Source organism: Apteryx mantelli, chromosome 10 (assembly GCF_036417845.1).
Source record: "Apteryx mantelli isolate bAptMan1 chromosome 10, bAptMan1.hap1, whole genome shotgun sequence".
Lineage (NCBI taxonomy): Eukaryota > Metazoa > Chordata > Aves > Apterygiformes > Apterygidae > Apteryx > Apteryx mantelli.
The window spans coordinates 399,152-418,114 of NC_089987.1; the positions used below are offsets into that span (position 1 = coordinate 399,152).

The following is an 18,963-nucleotide window of genomic DNA, read 5'->3' on the forward strand; positions in this document are numbered from 1 at the left end:
TAAAGGATCACAAGAAAATTATTAAAATTACTACAGAAAATGCATATTAGAAACACTGAGATAGTTTAACACTATGCATTTCTAACATTAAATCTTTTAACAAGGTAAGACCTTTACTAGTAGTAAAAACATTGCTAATTCCTTTTGTTAGTAGCAGGAAGATGAATCCTGAGACATGTTTCCTCAGGAAAAGACTTTTTTTTTTTCCTTTTATTACAACCTTATATGTATGGGTTTTGTTCCTAAGCTACTTAATTTATATATGCATTTATAAATTATACCCATTGATTATATAGTACTTAATGTACATTATTTTATTACATAACATTATAGTTGAATCATTCCTATATCATAGCATTATCTGTCGCAATGCTGTCCAGCATTAGGACTGCAAATATTTTACAAATAAAGCTGAAGTTATGTTTGATAAGAGCATTTGTTAGCAAAATGTCCTTTCACTTGGTTTATAAACATTTAAACTTAACACATTAATGTAATATAGGGTTAGTTGCTCATATTACTCTTTGAATAGAAGTCATATGCCTTTTTACCTTATGCTAAACTGTTATGTCCTTACTTGATGCTCACGTCAAAGGTCTAAACACTCTCCCATTTTTCAAGAAAATAATACAATTTTAATTAGGCCTTAGAACTCTGACTGTTTGCTGTTTGTATGCCTGAATTGACATTAGTGATAATGAGACTCCAAGCACCTTATTATTAAAGTTTCCATAGGACTGAAAACATTTTAAACACAGAGACACAAGAAAATATATTTAAGGAGGTTACAGAACTTATGCCCAACTCACTAGGAATGCTTTTGCCCCTTCTTGCATGCAACCATTCCCATGCCTCAGCAACTGCAGCTCCCAGTATTTTGATACCATTGCTCTCTGCAGAAGAACCACACACTTCCTAAACCAGCTTGCAGAGATCGCTGCAATGTGCCTCAAACCAGTTTCTCCCACTTTACGAAATCCTAGGGACATTGCACATTCAGAGTAATCTGGTGGATGCTAACTAAGCAAGAAACAGTAATATCTAGCAGGAAGTAAGCCAGTAGAGAGAATGTTACCTGGCTTTTATATATATATTACTTAGTGTGAGGCAGAACATGTAAATCTATGTACTAGCTTTTAAAGAACTGAAAAACTTTCATTTCAATAGCAATAATGAGCCTGTTTTCAACCCACAAAAAGCACGATATTCTTAGATAAGGTTGCAAAACTCCATCTGTGTGTCTTTTTCCTCAGCCTTGGCATTTCAGCGTGCCAGAGACATGCACTCAGATCCTCTGCTGCTTCTCGGTGCCTGCATGAGACCCGGCCAAGCCGCAGCACTGACCAGCTCAGGTTCAGCGACAAACTTCATTCTCAATTTCTCAGAATTTGTCAGCCACAGTGAGACAAACTGAGTTTGTAAGTAATTTCACAGAACCTTTTTCCCCCGCTCTCCCTTTGCTGTCCATGACTCCTGCTTTTCCCACGCTTACTTCCTGAGCTCTGGCCCTTGGGAAAGAGAACAAGAGGCAAAATGTTTATAAGCCACAGACTCGTCACAAACTGCACCCAGCCAAAGGACTGGCAGTAGCGTTCCTGCTCTTAGTCTCACTGATATCACCAAAAATCTTCAGACGCTTTCATTTTTAATCAGATCAAATCAGCCTATTCTTCAGACCAGCTAATCGAGATGCCCACATCCAGTGGATGTCAGTAGGGCCACACATTGTTTTTCACCCAAAGAGCAGAGCCCATTATAAATAACACTAAAACCTTCGTGAAGATGATTGTCCTTTCTACAGCTTACAGCCTGGAGGCTTCATTATTGCATTGACCATAATTCAATTTGTCCCTTCCTAAAAGGTCTATTTCTGCAACCAACCCCCACCCTTGAAAATACGTTCAACTAATAATTTCCGATTAATGCAGTCAATTACTAACTCTCCCCCAGCCCCTTACTATCACCTGATTGGGCCAGAATGGAAAGGAAGCGGCAACTAACCAGGGAGGGATAGAAGTAGGGGTAAAATAGCAATAAAAAGTAATTACATAAAAATGCTAAACATATTACATCTGTTAGTTTGCTTAGCCCAGTGGGCTTGACAATTCCAGGTTTCTGCCATTGTCCACGCTCAGACAGACAAGAATAAGAGAAACAGGGAAAGGATCTTTCAATAAGATTATTAAATCAGTGCATGAAAAATAAGTCGTCATTACATTGCAAAAAGGGAGAGAGAAACTCGCTGAAATTTCTTTCTGCAGATTTGCCTTTGTGATCTGCAAGGTGCTGTTCTCCTGCTTACACTCTGTTACCCTGGCAACGTACTCCTGTAAAATAAAGATTATTAAAGCGCATATGATTATTTGGCCGCACAGTGAATGAGGCAGCCGCTTCTGAAATTCCTTATCAGAGAAATTCAATTTTAGGCCAAATTGTGTTTTCACTGCCTCTCAGCTTCTCCCTCCCCCCTGCAATACCAATAAAACCATAATCTCCCCAGCTGTACATGATATTTTGTCACTAACTCTTTCACGCCTTTTCTTTTCCAATCCAGGTTTTTATTTTTACTCTGTGAAAGCAGAATGCTTTTCCCAATTTGTAGAGGGTTTTCTTCCTAACATTTTTTTTTTGGCAGCTTCAGCCGTTTCGTCCCTGCGTACGCAGCTAGCCTCAGTCAGCAGCCGCCCCTTGCCCAGTAACGGCGGCAGTGAGGAGGGACGTTTCTCCGTCAGTCCCTGCGGGGTGCGTTGGTGTCAGCCTGCGGCTGGAGGGGTCTGAAAGAGGAGGACGGAGGTCAGAGGGGCTGCGTGAAGTGTCACAAGCACACAACCCTCCTTTGCGCCCACGTGTCTCCTCGTGAAGTCTAACTGGCTTTAGAGGTCTTGGTCACCGCTGCCTGCAGCTCATCTCCAAAGCGAGCTTTGGCGCCTGGTGACCGCTCTATGGAAATTCCCAACTGGCACGCTCTAAACATCACCGCTGGCGGCAGGTCTCTGCTCAAACCGTCGCTTGCCCAGGCAAAAGGGATCCTCCAGCCTCCGTAAGCGAGAACGGGCAGGCAGCCTGTGCAGGGCAGGTGTGGGCGGAAGGGTGGCCAGCAGACGGCCTGTCCGGCTGTCACCGCCATCGGCTTGGCGCACTGACATCGTACCCGCGACCGCAGCAAGCCCGGCACGGACCGACTGCTTGCTGCTCCCGCAGCTCCCGGCCGGCGCGAGCACGCAGCCGCGGCTTCGCGGGCAGCTTGGGCACGCCTGCGCTGCGCCTGCACACCCCGGCAACAAACATACCTTAATTGGCTGATCTCACCCACATCAAATAAATCACAGACAAAGAGGCTTTCCTGGATACTTTTCAGCCACCTACTACTAACATCATTTAAATACAAAGCGCCGTGTTTAGGCACGACCGTAATTCACGTTATTTCCATACCATAAACAGACTATACATCACAATGAAGGCCCCAAAATACGCCTTCCCCGGCGGGTGCCCGCGATGATTTACGCGCAGCAGCGCTCGCAGGCTGCGGGCAGCGGCGGGGCCGGGCGGGGGCGCAGCGCAGCGCGGCGCGGCGCGGGGGCGGCCAGGCCGCGGGGGCGGCGCGGCGCAGCAGGGGGCGCTGCAGCCTCGCGGCGCGGCGCGGCGCGGCGCGGTGGGGGGGGGGGGGCCCGCAGCCCGCGCAGCCCCCGCGCAGCGCCGCGGCCCCGGGGCGCGCAGGGAGCGCGCAGGGCTGCGGGCGGGGGCGGCCCCGGCTGCAGCGCGCGGAGCCTTCCGCGTGCACAAGTTAAGCCCAAATCAGCGTCGGAGAGGCTGGATGGCGGGGGACTTGTTGCTGCGCCCCTGCGGACAGCCAGCGGTTCTTCGAACCCCCCGCCCCCCGCACGTTAATTAAAAAACAATGAAGCTTTTAAGTAGATAAATGAAAATATAAAATTGCATTACTCTATCAAAGCTGAGGTCTCTGCACTCTGGGGGAAGGGGGGGACGCCAAGGAGCGTGCTAGGAACTTGCTCAAGTCCCTCGCTTACCTCGCCGCAGCGGGGGGCTGAAATTAAAATCACGCCGAGATAAATGCATCTGATCCACTACGCACAAGGGATTCTACTTCTTCAGGTAGTAGTAAAAAAAATTACATCAGCTCCAGAAAGGAAATGAAATTGCTTCTTTTAATATTAAACTTGTAATTGTTCCTATTTTTCCTCAGTGTTTAATAACTATGAGCCTAAGCAACCAACAGCCTGCGTGCAACTATTAGTGGGCAACTGCAATGCAGCCAGGATGACAGAAGATTTCTGAAGGCAATACAGTGAAGATTAAAGTGATTCTTAGTCTAACATATATGCTTTATGTTTTAAAGATGAAACAGAGAGGAGGCACAATTACCCCAGATTTAGAATATCTCAGTTCAAGCCATGACCTACTGCAGCTTCCCATCCCTTAACTTCTCCTCCCCTGTCTTAAAATGAGGGGAATAGCAGTTTCCTACCTTGTGGATAATTGCAAGGATAAATACCTCAGAGGTTGAGAGCTAGTTCATAGACAAAATGCTTAATCTGGTCAGCCCTACGTACCCCCAAAACGGCCTACAGTTTTCTTCTGCTCAGCAGAAGATAACTATGATCAATAACTAGAACAGGATAGAAAAGAGACCAAAAGGGGAGTAGTAAATTTCAGCAGAGATAGTATGATTCACTAAGGCCACACCTGTAAAGATTTCCTTTTTTTTTTGGTCATCCACCATCCCCTTAATACACTGTAGCATTAAACAAACCACCGGTTGAATCCTAGAAGCAGGACAGTCTTAGACGACGCTCAGAGATACCATCGTTCCCTGCAGAAAACAGGGCAAGCCTTCTGGGTGCGCTGATGGACAACAAGCAGCTCCTGAACTGTGTTGTCCAGTTTGGCCACCATCAACCTGGATTCTCTCTTAAGCTCTTTCATTGCCTGAACCAAAACATCATGTTGGCCACTTAGATCGCTTATGTAGGGCTGCAGAAGCCTCACTTTCATCTACAAAAATTAATAGGCTCAGTTAAAAAATTAGTATTTCTATAGCAATTTCTAAAGGCCCCAAACAGTTCAGGTCCTTCTCATTTTAGAATATAAAATACACAAATATCCCACTTCCAAAAAGCTAATCGTTTAAACTAGTGAACACAAGGGTGCAAAGAAGGCATAACAGTGGCACAAATCAGACCAAAGGACCATGCAGTTCAGTATCTCGGGTCTGACAACGGCCAAAAGCAGGAGCCTAACGAACAGCATTAGGAACAGGGCAACACATTCAGTACTTCGCCTGTGTGCTTTCCAAAGACTCCCTCTGTTTGTTGGTCAGCACTTCCCAAACCAGAGACAGTATCTCCATATTTAAACTAAAAGATGGAGAAGAAAAAAGAACAATGGCAAGCATGAGGAAAAGGTGGACCAATTATATGTAATTTATATTAAAAAAAAGACAATGAAAACAAGTGTTCTTATCTGATACCCATGGAAGAAGCTGATGTGCACCCAAAATAAGATTTTTGTGGGTATACTGGATAGACACTGTGGAGAGCAGGTGCAAAGACCTCTCTAGAAGCATACAGTGCTAGTACAGTGTCTGGTCTCTCAGAAAGAGAAGGCAGTCTTCCCAACTAAAATCACTGCACATACAGCTAGGTTGCTCTCAGAGTTATGCTCATTGCGACTTTCTCAAGTTTCTTTGCTCTCTCGCTGACACCTAACACTATTTCCTTGGCCAGCACTGTTTCAAAGAGCCAGTATAAATACCACTTCTCTGTCTCGGGCTTTCCAATAGACTGGAGTTCAAAATGAGTGACAGAAATAAACAGTTTGTAGTTGAGTAAGAAAGTCCCTTTTTAACAGGAAATGAAGAAAATAAAGCTTTAATTACTTGTATTTCTCAAATGAAACAAGTTCAACATACAATTAAAGATCTACAGTGGGACAAGAAGTCTGATAAGGATTACATTTTTTGTTATTAGATTACCAGTCTTGGGCCACCTGGAGCAAATTACATTAGTGGTCACAGTTTCCAGGAGCTAGGAAAGTCTTCTACAGACTGGGGAAACCATGCCATGGAAATAAGAGACTCTGTAAAGGATCTGGGAGAATGGACAAACAGTTGACTATAAATTCTCTGAGTACCTATGGTTCTGGTGTCCGCATTTTTAGAAGGACACTGGAAAATTGGAGACAGTGCAGAGAAGAGCCATAACAATTATTTGAGAGCTAGAGTAAATGCCTCAGAACGAGAGACTTAAGGAGCTCAATCTATTTAGTTTATTAAAAAGATCAAGAGATAGCTTGATTACGATGTATAAGTACCTTCAAAGGGAGAAAATACCAGGTCCTAAAGGGCTCTTTAATCTATCTGAGAAAGGCATAACAAGAACCAATTGCTGGAAGCTGAAGACAGACCAGTTTAAATTAGAAATAAGGCAGAGTTTTATAGAGAGACCGATTAGACATAAAAAAAATAAAAATACACCCTACCAAAGGAAGGAGAATTCTTCATTTTTTAATATCTCCAAATCAAGACAGGATGCCTTTCAGGAAAGTTAGCTTTAGTTTAAAAAAGGGCTCAATACAAGGGTAATTGAGTGATATTTAATGGCTTATCATAGGTAAGGAAAGCTCTAACACTATCTTGATTTGAAGGCTTGAAATTTGGCAGCAGATAGCCCTGGCAACAGGTACATGCCATTTCCACTGTGAAAGAAAAAAATGCCTAAATCTGGCTACGTTATTGACTTTAAAGAAATACAGATTGCATGTGCCAATAAGAGACCTGACAGTTTAACAACTGGTATTACTTCCCCTTATTAGCACATTCCAGCTCCTGAGGACTCCTCATGCTGACCAGACCCATAGCGAAATCACTTTAGACAAATCTGCTGAAGCCCAGGGCCACAAGTATGAAGCCACACTTTGGGCTTGCAAAGAAACATTCTTTATGATCAAACAGAATTGAGCTGTAGTTACCAGCTACAGTCAAAAACACAATGCTTGCCTTTGGATGGAACTAGCTGCTGGGGATGGGTGTTCAGGGCTGGCGGGTGCCTGACCATTCATGCTAGTTCCAAGAGCAAGCTGTCTGTGAGCAGTATTACCTTTATGCAGAAATGGAGCACAAAATGTATATCAGTTTCCACAGTCTTGAGCTTTCTACCAAGCTCCTTTTCTCAAGGATGCTTACTGTTACTCTTGAATGGGCTTGCACATTGCTACCATGGTCTAAAATGGCGTTTACTCCATCTTGAGGTAATCAAGCAACTGCTCTCCTCAAATCAAGAACGACTTCAGTAACTTCAGTTCTTAGTATCAGGGACAAAATTCAGCACTGACTTGCCCTAGTTTACTACCAGGCTCATGCAAAACCAGGGTACATAGTTCTTGAGATGTTCAGTCTGTTTTCTGGGACAGCAACAACCTACAGATCAATCTGTAGGGACAAAGGAACATCTGAATGCTCCCTCTGCTGAAGCAAGCTGAATCCCCTTGTACTTTGCCAACATCCCTGAAGCACAAAACAGATCAGGTGGAGAGCGATGTACTGTTAGTAAAGGTATACCGCAATAGGCCTAGATAGACCGTGCTAAAGCAGATAGACACGTGAAAGTAGATTGTTAGCAAGCATAGCAGCACTTCCATTGCAGGAACCAGCAAAGAAACACAGGACACCAGGACTACAAAGCAGGTTTATTATTATTAAACTATATACTGGTTGCAGGTTCAGGCTAGGCTAAAATCTGCTATGCTGTGCATGAGGAAGAGTTCACATGCTTATATAATGAGACAGGAAGTACAGAACTTCCCAGGATCATTACTTTTTTTTTGTTTTATATCTTTATTATATTCCCTCTCGAAGGTCATAATACCAGTCTTTGGGATCCTCTTTATGAAAGAACTTCTCTGTGCCATGGTCACTGTCCTCATCTTTCTTTGAACATCTAGCTCCACAAGGGCCCTTTCAAGGGCAACCATTCTTAGAATTTCTTCTAAAAAGTTGTGTGTATTTGTCTCAGATTCCCTGAAGGGACAATCTGCAAACCAGAGTGCCCAAAGGCATCTACAGCCCTTAGGAAAGGATCGTGATTAAATCTTATGTCAATGTACGGCCTACTGCATTGGAATCTATAGGATCCCAATATGAGGAGAGTAAATGACAGAACTGATACCTAAAGGCCCTCCAACACACAAACTATGTTGCTCAAGTAAATGATTCCAATCCTTGGGCCTAAACACAATACAGTAATCTGAGTGTACAGCATTGGTAACACGATACAAATGAACTGGCAACATTGTTTCATAAAGAGCTAAAACGGGGCAATTCCTGACCAACCACTACAATATAGGAAGTTTCCAGAAATTGAACAGTTTCTACATAAATCTGATTTGTGATGTATATATAGACTGCCTATTGCTTCCAGGGGGAATGGTTCTTACAGACATTGCTTGCTGATACAGCGTGTCATCCTGCACACCATCAGGTACAGGTGACAACCCCTCAGAAGAGACTTAAATGCACAGTTCTAAGCTTCATGATGCAGCTATGAAGCATCTTTGCTTCCAGGGAACAGTAGCCCTGCACAACCAACATTACCCATGCCTGCTTCCCATCCTACAAGTGACACAGGAAAGAGAGAGAACAAAGAACCTATCATCTGACGATCCCCTTGCAGTCAGGTATCCAGAGACAGGAATACAGGTACATCACTCAGTCTCAGGCATACGGCTAACATTGCTAGCACCTTTGTGAAGGGACCCAGAGTAGAGGTCTAAATGGGTGCTCACTGTATTGAAAGCAGAGATGCTTGACAGGCATGCCTTATGGCAACGTGGAAACAGGTTTCCTGAAGGTCGAGAGCTACAAATCAATCTCTGCTTTCACAGTCACGATAACTGGCAGAATCATCTTGCTGAACATGAACCTGCAAATGCTTTCTTCATGAGCATTCATTCATTTCTTCTGCATCAGCTTTCTTAAGTGTAGGCTGGATCTTCATTCCCTTTTGATACCTACTGTCAGAGGTTTCATCCCTGTGTTGCAAAGGACCTTATCCTACCAGGTCCTGTATCAGCTGAGAGTGCATCTCTTTCTGAAAAGGGACCTAGGCAGCAGATCAGTGGGAACAAATGGAGCAGAAAGATTCCAAGGAAGCAAACTGACCCAGAACATCCTCAGTGGTGGTACACAAGAGTGATGCAAATGTTACCATCAACACGTTTCACAATTGTGAACTGTCACTATTAGCAAATAAAGGAGGAGATAGCATAAGTAGTCGTCTGTGGTATTTATGCCTTCAAGCACAACGAGTTGCAGCCCTGATCTGGGTACAGAAGATGACAAAGATCCACTAATACAGCCTCCACAGAGGGCAATACAAGGCACTTCTGCCCAAATGAAAAACAGACCTCCCTCCAGCCCAGCCAAAGAGCAGGCAGGAACATTCCAGAGAATCTCAATTGGTTGTGCAGACCTTAAAATAGCAACGTCTCATCCACCCTAGACCCAAGCCAAGATGGTGATCTTCTGTAAATACCAATGCCAAAAGGGTTAGAGAGGTAAAATATGCTGCCCTGAGGGCAGTCCACAGAGATCCACTGAGGATCCAAGTTACTGAGCAGAAGAAATCTTAATGAGGAGGCCAAAGTGAGGTAAGAGAAGCCAAGTCATCTATACTTCTTGATGGAAATAAAGTGAGATTATCAAATACTTTTGTCTAGCATCACTAGTCACAGGATCTTTGGTGAAAGCCCTAAATTACCTCAACTGTATGTTGAATTACATTGGATAAGCCAACAAGAATTCAAAGTCCTTCCCAAACAGTCATTACACTCCATCTGTTCTCAGTGTCATAAGAGGATGACAGACTGGAGATGGCCAGAAAGTCTTACTTTGGCTTGCAGCTGCTTCTCATTAGTTGGGGTGCATTTGAACTGCTACATGGTGCAAGACACCTAAAAACTAAAAGATTTTAATTTCTTCCCCAGAAGAATACTCAAAGACTATTCTGTCCTCTTTAGATCATCCTGAAAGGGTTTGTGTTCCTCATCCTACACATCAGAAACCTGATCTTTCCCTGAGAAAGCAGAAGCAGCAGCTGCCTAAACAGAACAGGATTCTTTGAGAACATTTGTGAACATTAATTTCTTCCGATTCCACGCTCGGAAGTGGGAGAGAGAAAGTACATGGGAGCCAAAGTTGGAAGAACAACCTCACCCTGCAACCATTCATTCTTTGGGACAGTCAACTGAGAAAAACACTGTCACAGATAAAAGTGGAGGCAACACAAAGATAATGGCACAATATGACGAGAGCAGCAAGAATGGATCAGTACTGATGTTTTCACTGAGGTCTGTCTAAAGCTGCGTCTGTATTGGAGGGACTTACTGGTTCAGTCTTATCTCCCTGTGGTAGCTAAATTCCTTCCTTGAGGAATGTGGGGGAATCACTTCCAGGAATGGTAAAAAGAGATTCTTGCATGGTAGCAGTGAGTGCAGAGAGCTGCAGAAATGCATCTGCAGCCATGTTCTCTGATAAGAATCTAAATAAAACCTGCTGTCATGACAATAGTACTAACCCAAGAGCCTGTGACAAAGCCAGTTACGGAGAAAGAGGGTCAATAAAGACTCAGAAGTTCTTCTGTGCTGAGTACGATGTAAGATATGGAGCAGTGCCAAAGAAACACTTGGTGCTAGATGCCAAACCATCAGTTTGCATCAGCTCTGGCAGCAGCTGACTCCTGAAAGCAAGCTGCTGAAGGTGAAAGAGAATGGGACTACTTCCAAGCCTGCCACTTAGGCTCATCACCAGACAACCAGAGCCAGAGTTTTCTGAAGCAGAGCCCAGCAACCAGACTCACTCTTGAACTTCTGAAGCGAACCGTAGTATCTGGGAGGCATCAGTGCAAGAAACTGGGAGCTAAAAAGTAGAGTAGAATCAAGATGATCTGTCCCCAGTTTCTCTGGGGATTGGTTCTAGGGACACTCATTGGGTGCAGGAGCATATGGCCAGAGTGTTATTTTATGAAGTCTTATTGCTATAAGAGTCAGATGTCATTTCAGTTGAGAAAGAACCACCCCAACTTAGTGATTCACTCAGTGACTGTATATTTGAATTCCCACATCGAGACAAAACCTATGCATCAATGAAATTGAGAGAAAATTCTGACTTGGATTTTAGTAGTGCCGTGGTTTTACTATTTGACAATATCCTTTCCAGGGCTGAACTGTTCTACATCTTCTAATCCAATTTCAGTTGACTCAGTCAATGGACTTTTTATGATTTCCTTCATATCATGACGGATCTAATAAAACTTGCTAATGGAGAATATTACCTGATATCCAAGATATATTTTCCTTCTTCTATTATGATCTTAATGCTTTCATTTGCACTCCTCAGGCCCTGTCCTAAGCAATTCTTCTCCCTGGCTTCTGTTTATGCTCTTCAAATGCTTGTGGACAAGTACAACACTCATTTATTTTGCCAAGTTAAACATATATAATTCTTTCCCTATTTCTTCATAAATCATTACTTCCAGCCCTTAAATGCAGCTTTACTAAGAAAAATTACTTTAGAAATGGTGTTGCAGGGACCCATGTTTACTAATTTCACAGCAACTGTTCCTTTTTTTTTTTTCCCCCCTCTTAACTGCCAATGCTTTGTACTAACCCCATGATCTTTCTTGTCTGTGCACTCTGAGTAGAAATATAGGGAAAATCTTAGGTTCAGAGTGTCAAGCTCACATTCTTTACATCATTCAGGTCCTTCTGAAGTTACTTTTGCTATCTTGCATGCAAAAATTAATACAAAAAAAATCACTGAGAGCTATAGTTAATTTAATGGAATTCTATGACCACTGTCACTATTTCCCTATTCTGATCTGTGCATGTCAAACAGTACAATCTTTGAATTGAAGCTATTGGTAAGAACACTGTCCTTTCTTGGTAAGATACCTACCATGTTTTAAGCATTTTAAAAAGTTATTCCTGTAAGTGCAAAAACTATGTTCTTTAATTAAATGCAAATAACCTGATACTTTCAGTGGGTTTTACATTGTCATTGAGTAGACCTTAATTCTGTTGAAGACACTAACAGAATAAACCAGAAAGAACACACCTAAGAGAAGTAAAATAAATTCTTGTGTTTAAGTTCCTGGAGTCAGCAAAACTGACCAGAGACGAGACCAACAGTCTTTCACACAGTTCCATCTCAGAACAGCATGTACTTCAGCAGCACTGCACAAATGACAGACGTGCCTCCAAATGCAGTCAGCTTTCTAGTTTGAGGAGCCCATCGTTCTGTGCTGTTCCTAGCTAATCTGTGGATCAAGATTTCCTGAGAGGTTTTCTACAGGATGCAGCATAGAATTCACTGCCTGCGAGGCACGAAGTGACTTTGTGCCTATCCCTCGCTCGCAGTCAGTATTGGAGCCAGTGGAGTCCCCCATCACTTTCACTGACACACCTGGTGTTGATCAATGGCAGATGGGTGCTAAAGGACAGTCCCTGGAGCAACACTGGAGCGTCAGCAGCTCTTTCAGTGCTCCAGCCTCTGGATCTGGTGTTCAAAAGCCTCAACAGTAGTGAAAAACCTACATACACTATTGCCTTACTTCTCAATCACTTAAACAACAACAAAAAAACCTTAATCACAGAATCACAGAATCGCTGAGGTTGGAAGGGACCTCTGGAGATCATCTAGTCCAACCCCCCTGCTCAAGCAGGGTCACCTAGAGCACATTGCACAGGATTGCATCCAGGTGCGTTTTGAATATCTCCAGAGAAGGAGACTCCACCACCTCTCTGGGCAACCTGTTCCAGTGCTCTGTCACCCTCAAGATTTGAAGTAGGTTTTTTTTTTTTTTTTAAAACTGAATGTGTATCTCCTAAGATTTACAGATAAACCAACATAATTCTCTGCCAATATTTTACTAGGTTTGAGTAACACTAATTTGGATCACATTTTCTGAGAAGAGAAAAAGGAAAGAGGCAGACTAGTCTTGTATGTATTTCACAATCCTTTGAGATCTCAGCAGTTTACTATCCTTCAAATTAATTGTCAGTGTTTTGCAAAAAACTAGTTTTTTAACATACAGAATACATATTATAACTAGAACTGGTTTTCTATTTATAGCCATCTTTTCCAAGTATTCTATTACCTATCCCATATTTTGAAAGGGCTTCATTACTTATGAATAGTCTATCTACTGCTGTTTTTTCCCCCCCTTTGTAAATGCCCATTTATAAAATCAGTTCAGTAGCTCATCCATTTGAGATTACTAGTTGACTCTCCTTCTGTTCCTTTACTCTTTTCTCCCAATATACACTATAAGCCATGTCTTATTTCTTTTTTTTCTCTGCAGAATTTACACAGCCTTTTTTTTTATTACAGTCCATCTCTTCTACATAATCCTGAATATTCTGATTTTTTTCCCTTATTTCCTTTCATCTTTTCAAGTAAAGGTCCCTTTGTACATTAAATCTTTGAGCTACAATCACTTCTTGTTCCTTGTACCTTCCTTTATCAGATGAATTAGTCTGTTGTGATGTGCTTATGGTATATTTAAATACTTGCCCATTTTTCTCTATATTAGTGTTTTTTTTCTTGCATCTACGTCACTAGGCTGCTTAATTCCTCAAAATTTATCAGAATTTAATATTCTAACTTCCCCACAAGCACTCAGTATAGTGAATTCAAGCATTCATATTGTTCAAAGTAAATACACAGCTGCTTTTCCTCTGGTCAGATTCCACATTACTCATATACAAAGCTGCAGATCTGACATGCAAATTGTTTTTTCCCTTTTCACTCACCCTTCCCAAATATTCCAAAGTAGATTAATGCTAATGTTTTACTTCCATTTTATTCTTCTGAGCAGTTACACAAAAGATCCTTCTGATACAGATTTGGAAGAGAAAACAGAAATTTCATTTTAATTACCAAGGACAGGATGAATACCAACACTTAACCCTAAACCTAGGATAAAAGTCATTGTACTATGTTCTACCTCAAATTCTGCATCACACACTTAGGTTTTACTAAGTTCTAAGGCAATTAGGTTTGAGGAGGGTCTGTCCTGCTTAGATTGTTTTAAATGTGGGTTGTCTGTTTCCATGCAATGAAATATGTGCAGTGTGCTTTCAGCGATTCTTCAGGAATGTGCTATCAACACAAAGTATTCATAAAGTCTTGATGCAAAAAAGCCCAAAGGAACATGTGTAAACTGACTTCTTCAGAAGAAATCATGAAGACCTGAGGGAGTTTAATATATACATATGGAGAAAAATTTGGTTATCAGAAACACTCTTCCAATGTTGAACATACTCAACTAATAAAAACCCCATGTATACTTGGAAAGGAACAAAAGAACACAAAAGTAATGCAATACAGAATATGAAGACCATATCAGAAGTTTCAGAGAGTCAGATAATGAAGCGTCAGACAAATTGTATGTCTGAATTTCAACTTTGTCAGAATTCTAGCACCTTAGCATGTTGGGATGGTCAGAACAGGTGAGAGAAGGGAATTTAAGAAGAACATATTCCACTAAAGTATGCTACGCTCCTTCATATTCATGAGCTTGGGATGCCATTTTTATTAATGGGTGAATTGGACATTTTCAGTCAATTCACTGCCTCAGACAGACTTACAGCGTTCATTAACTGATTAAAAAACCTTTTACAAGTTTAAATAAAATTGCAAAACTAGAAGAAAAAAAGGTTAAAGTCATTTAAGATTCAAAGTGACAAAGCAGAATTCTACTGGTTGCTGAGTACTGACTAATGACTGTTTGTAGGCTTTGATAGACAAAGTTTATTCCTCAGGAATGCTCAAGTAGGTTTTTGTGTCTTCAGATACTTGAGCGTTACCAGTTAGAAGCCTAAGTTTTTGTGGGATTCAGCCTCTCCCCCCAAAACAACACACAAAAGGAAAATATAGGCTATATTATTTCCTACAGTAAGGCCTGTACATTGAAAGCAAGGCTATAATAAAAAAGCATCAAAATTGCAGTTTGTCTCCAGAGTAAATTTGCTTAGTCTGCAAACCAAAAGAGGATTTTCCCACCTTCTAGCTATGAAAATCTGAAAATAATTGTGTTCTCTGACCACCCATAATACAGAATCTACAATCAAAACATAACATCATTGCTGCTGCTGCTAATGAATAAGCTAGGAAAGAATCTAGCTCACTTATCTAATGTTAGTTCTGCAAGGAGAAAAGGGAAAGAGAAAAAGACAAAGTAATATTTTGAGGTCAAAGCAAGCAATTGAATACCATTCAATAAGGCAGTCACTTCCTAAATATAATTAGTTATGGTTAGAAAAAGAACCTCACTAAAACAACAACGGTCCATCCACCTTTCAGACTTTCCTGTTTTTAAACTTCTTAGGTATCCATTCACACTTCTTACTACCTCAATCTTGCTCCCAAAGGCTTATTTTACAATTGTGGCAATGAGTACAACTTTAACAATAGTAGCAGACAATGTATTTTATAAATGGGATCAAACATTAAATGAAGGGAATTAATGATGCTGTCCCCAACATCTGCAAGCTGTCTCCCCAGACCATCTCATAGCTGGAACTATGAGCAAATGGACAAAAAAAGTAGACCAATGAGTAGAAGCAGCTTATAAAATGTCCTGTTCGTGCTCAGATTTTATCTTAATTATAGCTACAGCAAATTATAGACATTTTCTCCATTTTTCCATGTCTCCTCCTTCCTCAGTTTTGTCTACCAATTCAACCTCTTCTGTCCCCAAAATCCACACAGCAAAGCACAAAAAACAAAAGCAAAATATGTTCCCCTCCTCCTTCTCTTCTCCTCTACAGCAGTGCAAGCTATTCTCAACATCAGGTCAATAACAACAAAACTAGGAGAAAGCTTTTCAGTATTAATTTTTTAAGTTAGTCCAATTAAAGATAACACCTTCAATCTCCCTGATGTTGCATTTTGCAAACATTTTAAAACATTGGGTACAAAATGCTGATCATGGAAAAAGCTGAAAGCTAGCTGCTAAGCTCTGCCAGGAGTAAAAACTTTGTCCCTAGGGAATTGGCTAGCATTCAGCCACGTGATCCAGTGTGCTACACCAACCTTTGTCCTATTCCAAGGGCTTCCTTTAATCCAATTGTTTAGATACAGCTTGACATTATTATCCCAGATCTCATTACCACATTGCAGAAGAACAGACTGTAGGTCCTGAATCAGGAATGAAGAACAGACTGTAAAACGCAGTCAACTCTGATATTGGTTAAACTAAAAAAAGTCCCTAACAAAACTTCTTTACCATAACAGCAAGTCCATGGAGTTTTGGAGAGAAGGGTGGACAAAGAAGAGTGATGGAAAAATAATGCTGATGTACTGTCAAGAAACTACCAAGACAAGCATGTCCAAAGCTCCTCTCTTCCTCCCATATTTTTAGCATTGGTTTGCACTTACATGTGAAAGATGACCAGTGTCAAGATCCTATTCAGAGACCTACCTACTTTCATTGCAGCTGCAGACAAAAATGTGTCATGAAACAACTTACCAATAGGTCCTGCACTTTCAATGGTCTTTGTTAAGCAATTAGTTTTCCCCAGATTATTAAATTTACATTTATAACTGTTAAAGTATGGTTTGTAACTATCTTCCATCTCTTCACTTTCAGGGGCAAGCTCAATATTTTCTCTTCCTAAAAAATCAGAGTTGCAATCAAATTTAGCAGGACAGCAGAAGATGAGATGAAATTTCACCACATCAGTAACTGTGCATACCCTTCCCAGGAAATCATTGTATGAAATAATTCTAATTCACCTGATTAATGGTGAACAGAGTCAAAGAGGTGCAAAGCATTAGTTTTGGCCCTTACAATGAATTCCATGAATTTTACTAGGTGTTGTTAGAAGTATTTCCTTTTCTTTAAGCCAATTGTTTAATAACTTGTTGCCTGTTAATTCCTGTATTTCAACAAACAGAAGTAATTGTCATCTATTCACATTTGTCATATGGCACGATCAAGCACTCAGGGGAGTTTGCTCTCATTATATCTGAAGAAGGCACGCATGTGCACAGGCACTTCTCCCTGTTCTCAGTGCAAGATTTTGTTGGAGGCACTGTATCAAACAGCTTTCACTTCTGCTCGACCACAAAACTCCAACAGCACTTGGAATTCTGAAGAGGAGGATGAGGAAAGAAGGTAAATATGCACATGCACAATATAATTTGAAAGTAAGCAACCTTCCCCTTCTAGTTTTTGTGTGTATGTACATTCACCCCAGGGGTGACTCCAAGCAGCATCTTTCCACATACTTCACGTGTCACCAGGAGGCAGGTCATGAAGCCTTTCAAGTAGGCAATGACAACGGGCTCACTCTGCAAAGCCCTGATGCTTCTGCACTGGCACAGTGCTCAGCAAAGACGATAACTGCAGTGTCGGGATGGGAAGCCTTCTCTCAGGAAGCTGCTGGAGTCACTTGGCTCCAGGCAATGCCACTCTGTCCCCTCATGGCAGTTTGACAGCCTTGAGCTTGACACACAGCCTGCTATCTACTTTGCATATTCTTAGGTGACTCCTTCAGCTATTTGGCTTTCAAACTAAACAATGGGTGTAATTATTTGCAAGGCTGCTACTATTCTACCTATCTTGATTTTGAGGGCTGCTAGTACAATGAACCTTGGTTATAGTCCTTGAAGGTGACACAAGACTCTCCTAACATTCAACATGCAAAGAGATATCTCAGTCTTAGAAGTCTTGAGAAAAAACACAGACAGATTAATCTTCTGGTTTAAATGAAATTCAAATAAAATCTTAAGTTAAAAAAGAAAACAAACACAGTTAAGATAGGTGCCAAGACTGCAAAACTGGTAGAATGTGGAACAAAGTCAAGGAAAGGCAGTGCAAAAAAGCATTCTAACTAGTAATGCAAACTAGAGTTGGCATAAAGGGCAGGCTATTGGAGATCCAACACCAAGACAGAAATTATGTCTTTACTGAAAAAATCTATGTTTGAGTAAGTTTCATGATATATGATATATAACTTATAATACAATACATCTTAAAAACACTGAATAGTAAGAAAGCTATTGAAGCTAGAACTGTACCAAAAGCATGCAGCAGATATAAAAGCACAGTGAAACTCTTGGAGAAAATTGTCTTGGATACTACATTTGCATCTCACTGACACAGTGGGTAGAAGAGGTGTGAAGTTACACAACCCAGTAGAGACCCCTATTACTAAAATTCCATTTCCTCTGAGTAGAAATACCATCATTAGCTTAAGAGAGGAGAAAAAACATGAAATTCCATCCCAAAGATAAAATTCAGTTTCACAGCTGTCTGAAGTGCACCTTTCTTAATTTTCCATGCAGACACTGTAACAATTAACCTTTGCAGTCAAACTTAAAGGTGTGCTACAACTCCACTAGCCATTTGGCCAGATAAAAATAAAGACCATGACTTTTGAATTGTACCTCCAATTTGGGACAATACCCAAGTAGTCCAGTACAGATTTTCTCAGATATGCAGAAAAGCAATGGATCAGAAGTGCCAGAACCTGGAACTTTCCCACCAGCAGTCATGCGAGGCTAGATGGAAGACTTGCATTAGCAAAGATCAAATAGGGATGCTTCCTTCGTAGCTGAAATTGTGCTGTGGACCAGATTATCCCATTAGCCCTCCCATGTGGGAAAGTGTACACTTTTTTTTTTAATAAAAAGAACAAAGACCATTGATTTTTCTGTTTATAGAGAGAAGGAAAAAAACAACTCAGGTGATGCCCTCATTCTCTAGTACTTGTTCTACATAAGGTATAGTTTTTATTGCCAAAACAATTGCATCTCAAACCACAAAGCTTGAATGTTCTCTAACTCACGCCTGTATCAGTGCAGAACTTCAGTGGACACGTCTGTGTTATATAAGCTTTTCTGAACGAGGATGATGCCTGGCATCTGACAACTGGCCTTCTAAC

At 41.3% G+C, this 18,963-nt stretch overlaps 1 protein-coding gene across 21 annotated transcripts in view; it reads right to left on the minus strand.

Annotated features, from left to right (window-relative positions):
- Window positions 1-18,963, minus strand: part of LOC106498818 (uncharacterized) — a 131,070-nt gene that overhangs the window by 81,349 nt on the left and 30,758 nt on the right. The window contains exon 1 of one of the 21 annotated variants that reach the window (XM_067302287.1): window positions 3,433-3,461. The exons of the other annotated variants lie outside the window; for them this stretch is intronic. The gene's annotated coding sequence lies outside the window, so the exon portion shown is untranslated. Of the gene's footprint in view, window positions 1-3,432; window positions 3,462-18,963 lie in introns of those variants that run through there. 21 annotated transcript variants of the gene reach the window in all.